Here is a 6,121-nt window from a genome sequence, read left to right on the forward strand (position 1 = left end):
TCATCTCTTAAAAGCTTCTCACCCTTATCTTTATTAATACCCATTAATTTTTTTTTATTTTCCTAAGTTTAAACTTAGGAACCCATTAAAAATATTAATTATTTAATAACTCCTCATCCAGGTGGAATTTCTGAAAACAATTTCTGTGACTTGGAGATCTCTATGCCTTAGCCTCTCCTCCAAATTTAAAGGCTAGAGAACATCCAGTGCTACCAAAATAAGCAAATATGTAATATACAATTGTAAACAATAGATTTACAATTGTATATTACAAATATACAATTGTAATATACAAATTGTAAACAATAGATTTAAGCATAAAGGTAGACTCATTGTTGGTCGGATAAATCGATCTTGCGGACAAGGTCGATCTACCTAGTATCAAAAGATAGTCTAGCAACAAACGACAAACAAATCTATCTTTCTCTAGACATAAGCGATTTATAAGGAAATACTACAGAGGTGTTAACATCCTACCTTAGATCCAATGCTTGTTCGTAGTATTCATACTCTAATCGTTCGAAAGAGTTACCTTTGAAGACCTGCAATCACAAACAAGAAAACATTAAATAACACCTGCATAGCAAATATTATAAATCATGTCTATTATGGCGATCAAGGAATCCATAAAATAAACCATGAATTAACAGCTTATTGAGAAAAACAAATATATTTGTATTAACTTTGAATAGTAGAAGAACCTTACAACCTTTTCAGCCTTGATGTTGAACAAGCTCTTCCTGGGGTCCAGAACAGGAATTTCCTTTACTTTAACAAGCCTTGCACTGTTCCAAATGAGATCTTAGAGGTATGTAATCTCTCCTCATAAAAACTAAACTAAAGATGACTAAGTTCCAACAGCATTTCACATCAAAAAATACTAAGCTTCTAACTCCCCAGTAACCAGCTCAATGCCTCTTTTTATAATGCAGAGGAGGAGGAAGGGATAGAATCTTCCTTCAAAGGGATAAGCTCCTCACGTCAAGGGGTTAGCTCCTTAAGTTATGGGATACATGAACCTTAAAAGAGCGAACTTGCCACCTCAAGATTCCTTTCAGAAGCTTCTAGAAATGACTAAAAGTGAGTTTTTCAAAGTATACTCGTGCCTTTTAAACTTTTACGGGGGTCCGCACCTTTAACACGGAGACAGTGCGGTCAGGTGCGTAGGAGACATGACCATTAGGTGCGGGACCGCAGGAAAGACAAAAAGAAAGTGAGGAACCATATTTTTAAAGACTTTTAAGAGTTTTTCTCTTATTTTCTAGACTTGATATGAGGAACTAATGTTTTAGACTTGCAGAGGAGGAAAGTATGAGTGGTAATGAACTCACATAGATAGTAGAATGTCAAGGTGACAATTTTTAGTGCAACAGATTGCCCCCTAAAGTGCGAAGTCTGTAATAGATGAAGATAGAGTCTGTCATTTATGAAGAGTGAAGTACTTTATCATTTCAAGGATCATCTTGTGGACACCCCAGTCGGAACCTATAAAAACATTCAATGCAATATATATATATATATATATATATATATATATATATATATATATATATCATCGCTGAGGTAGGCATTCCCATACTCAGATCAAAATTGACTAGAAAACTGACTAAACTGTTCTGATATAGGAATGATTTTGTAATACATCAAGAGTATAGAAATGTGTAGACACAGTATGGACACAACCATCTGTTTATGAATATTCCACTGTATAATGAATAACAAAATTCCTCGCAGCCTGGATGGTAGAAACTAGATCCAGGGTCTTAATTTCTGCTTCCTGAACTAGTACGATTCTATCCATGTGAATGAATGTGTCGAAGTCAAACATGGTAGAAACCACTTGATTACCAGTCAATGATGTGAACTGTTAACAAGTGTGAGAGAAACCAACAGTAATGTCAATGGCTCTCAAAGTACCCAGTACAATCCATGAAATGTGAATAAATGAGCAGTTTTCAAGGTATTGATGATTTCTAGATCAACTTCCTAGATAATGAGCTGAAGTCGATAGAAAGCCATCCGTTGTAGGCAAGCCCACAAGACGAAATCATAGATCAAGTTTTGAAGAAATATATTGGCAAGGACTGACTTAGGGATGGTCAAAATGGATGACATATGTCTTGCAGATGAATGGTTTGTTTGAATTGCTCTCTGGAACACATAATGACACTACAGGTGGCTTGGTGTCAATTGACCCAAAGCTAATACCCAAAAACTGGCTGAAGACTTTCAATGTGGTTTGATTGACTGTTAGGCAAAGGATTTTCCCGACCCAGGTGAAAAAAAAGTGTCATGTTCAAGAGTAGTTGACGGCTTTTTTACAAAACAAAGTGTAACAAACAGGTTCATTTTTCTCGCTTTTCCCCCACCATTTCTGGCAAGTACCTCTTTATTTTTGACAAGCTTGAGGAGGATAACATTTACTTGTTTAGCTCATCCTTCAGATGAGTCCAACTTAGTTTAAAATTCGAACCCTAAGAAGGAGTGGTTCGTTCCTATTCAAAATTGAACAGGTCCTTTACTATTAAATTTTAACGGGCCCAGTATAGGAAAAACTCGGTGTTTTTCAATTTTAGGAAGTTAGAAGAAAAACTTAAGAAAACTCCATGGGGGCACTTTTTCATAAAATAATCCCTTAGGTGTGAAAAAGGATAAAATAATACAGAATGGATGACATTTCCAATACTTTAACGAGCTGGAAAAGACAAGTGCTTGACAATTTTTTCATATTTAACGAGTCTGAAAAGGGTTTAAAGAGGACTCTATTGACCGTAATTAGTCAATGTATACCTTTCTCATAAATAGTCCATTTCAGTCCGTAAAAGGGGTAAACTTATATTGAAGGGATGATTATTCATTTATTTTAACGAGTTCGAACAATCAAGTGCTCGGCAATCTTTTCAATTTTCGAGAGTCTGAAAAGAGCTTAAAGAGGACTCCAATGTTTCGCTTTTCGTAAATTTTTAAAGAGTCCGAAAAAGCGATAAAAGTATGCTCTTTGTTGAAAAATGATCAATTTTCCTGAAAAATCCAATATTCTACACAAAAAATCAAAATATTACACATACTTGTTTAAGATAAATAAAAATGTTTTAAAAAATTACCTTTTTAAAGTGAAAAATAAATAAATTAAAAATTCATTTATTCGAAAAAAACTTATAAAAAGGGCTTTTCTAATGTCATTTTTACCATTTGAGTTCAGAGTGAGAAGTGAGAGCTTTTCCGTAAAAAGTTCCTGTGAAGATTCTGGAAAATCTGTCTGTCGGAATCGAAAACCGTCAGCTCCAGGTAATCCACGTCCTCCTTAACTTGAATTTCATTTGTCTACATTTTGTTTTTAGGCTTTAAAGTTGATTTTTAAAGGAAAAATAAGTTTAAAAAATCGCTCGCGGGGGTCCGCAGGTGCAACACGCGGCCCCTGCAGACCCCGAATTTTTTCTATAAAGGAAAAAGTCGTGGGTCCGCACCTATTGCTCACAACCCGTGCAGACCTACGCACTGTTTGTAAGTAGTGGGTGCAGACCCCGTGCAACAAATTTTAAAATTTAAATTTCTCCATTTTTGCCCAAAATTTTTCGAACAAGCTTGTTCTAATATGTCTTTTTATGCATTGTAGGACATTCAAAATGCTTATTTGGCGAGAACGCGAGCACGAGGATGTAGATTTTGCCGCAATGAATCATATGCCCACATTGCAGGCATTGAGAGCATGCAGATTGTATAAGTTCTGGACCATACAGGGCATGAGGGCCCAAGTAGACCTCCTGACATGGCTGGTAGACAGATGGAACACACAAGACCAATGCTTTGTGATTGGTGGCCACCAGCTCGAAATCGAGCTGGAGGACATATACTTTTTGACTGGTTTGTCCAAGAGGGGCGAACAATTATCTCTTTTCGGGACTAGGCTAGGTGGCCAGTTTTTTACTAGTCTCCGATTAGAGTTTTGCGATGATCAAGCAGACCCCAAGGATAAACAGTTTGATATTAAAACTATTAGCCATCCCGAGCTTAAATTTATTGCATTCACTGTTACTAGACTATGTGGGAGTGCATCATTGCATGTGGCTACTAGATCCCAGATGCAGTTTGTAGATTGTTTTCGAGGCACCTTATTCAACTAGTGCGAGGCTGTGTTGGCAAATGTGAAAAGACAACTAACCAGAGCAAAGAATGGACAACTAAAAAAATTTGGATATGGATTTATCGCAGTCAGCTTTGCTCTAGAGAGGATCCCCATGTTAGCCCCGCAACATATGCCTGTTGATGCTAGTCTTCCTCGAGAGCCTAGAATGGTTCGTTGGGTTGCTTTGATGGCTCGTCACCTTGAGGAGGGCACAAAGGTTGTTCGATTTCCACCTAAATATTTTCGTTGGTTGAACAACCAAATTTTTGTGATTCAAGATTTTCCATATGCCGGGATGGATTACCGCGACGACCCAGACATGATTCTTCCACCAGGAGAGTAGTGGGATGATTCAGGTAAAAACCGTTTTCAACATTTTCTAAGTTTTAATTTTTTTTATATTTGAAATCATCCAAAACTGATAATCAAAAGTTTAAATGCAAATTTGGGTCCACGACGACTAGCCGCTCTCCAGCCTTACGAGAGGAGACACCCAGCTACAGCAGCACCAGCCCCCACAGGACCAATCAGCAGAGATCCTAACCGACTTGGAGCATCATCTAAAGCGCTTGACACTAGATATTCTAGAGACTGATATAGATGATATTCCACTTAGGTTACAGAGATATGTGATTGGGTTCCCAGGACCTTTTAGGAGGTTCCTATGTAGGGTGGCCAGAGCAGTAGCTTCTTATCATGATCATCGTCGGGGATAGGATGATCGATTTTGTAGAGTCATGACATTTTTGTCTTGTTGTATTATCATTTTTGCCGATCATAAGGTGTTTTTCAACCTATGATCGAAGACGATGTATATTTTGAAACACACTTCTATGCTATGATATATCATTATTACTGGCTATCTCGTGTAACATGTTATTGAATGTTATTAAATTTACTGTTTTGATTATTACAATGTCTATTTATCATACTAGAAGCAACTGCATCTGTTAATGTATTTAACTGCATCTGTTAATGTATTTAAATGTCTTGGAATATGCTGATATTCAATGTAATCAAATTCACGTTCCAAGAGATGAAATCTCAAAAATAACCTTAATAACACTAGATTTCTAATGCCATAAACCCTGTTAAGTTGTAATACAATGAGTTTAGAATCCAACCTAACAATCAAACTCTGAATCCAAAATGAGATGGATTCAGATAATAACTCAAACACTATACTCTGCAATGTTATTTGTTGTTTGACCGAGGCTTACCCCATGCATAGATACTAACTCATCAGAGGGTGAATAGATAACCCAAGTTGCGGAAGAAATGTTCTGTGTACTACGACAAGCACCATCAACAAAACCAATGTGTGTTTGAAGAGACATCAACATCTACAATATCAATAGTAAAATCAAGATAAGCAGGAATAATGATAAGAGCACTCTCTAAACTAGGCACACTTTTCTAATCTAAAACACACCAGCTGTAAAGAAACTAATCTAAAAAAAATCTCCACACAGAATTTAAGCATAATATCTCTTTAGATAAAGTCCATTTCTAGGTTTACCCAAAGAGACATCGTCAAAATCTATCAATTCATAAGCCCCTTTTGCCAACTTTCGCTTAACAATGGAAGGACCATGCCACATAGGTACAAATTTTCCAGCCCCTAGCTTATCATTCGCTTGATCATATAGTAAAACTAGGTCTCCTTCTGAAAAATTACGAGGTGTAACATTTCTGTTGTACTGAGCTTTCATTCATTTCGCATGAGTCTCGTTTGCTATCGCAGTAGTGCGTCGATTCTCATCTAGCTGAGCTAATTACAAAAAACGTTTCTCTTCTTCAGAAGTAGCTGGGAGTAATTCTATGGCTAATTGTAATGACAAAATTTTGCATTCAATAGGTAACACTGCTTCCAAACCGTTGACCAGTTGAACAAGAGTGAAACCAGTCGATGTTTTCACTAAGGTCTGATATCCCTAATGTGCTGAAAATGACATGGTATGCCAATTTGAGTTATGAATACCAATGATTCGTTTG

Source organism: Pinus tabuliformis, chromosome J (assembly GCF_031772625.1).
Source record: "Pinus tabuliformis cultivar Carrire ecotype Pingquan chromosome J, CPIR1, whole genome shotgun sequence".
Lineage (NCBI taxonomy): Eukaryota > Viridiplantae > Streptophyta > Pinopsida > Pinales > Pinaceae > Pinus > Pinus tabuliformis.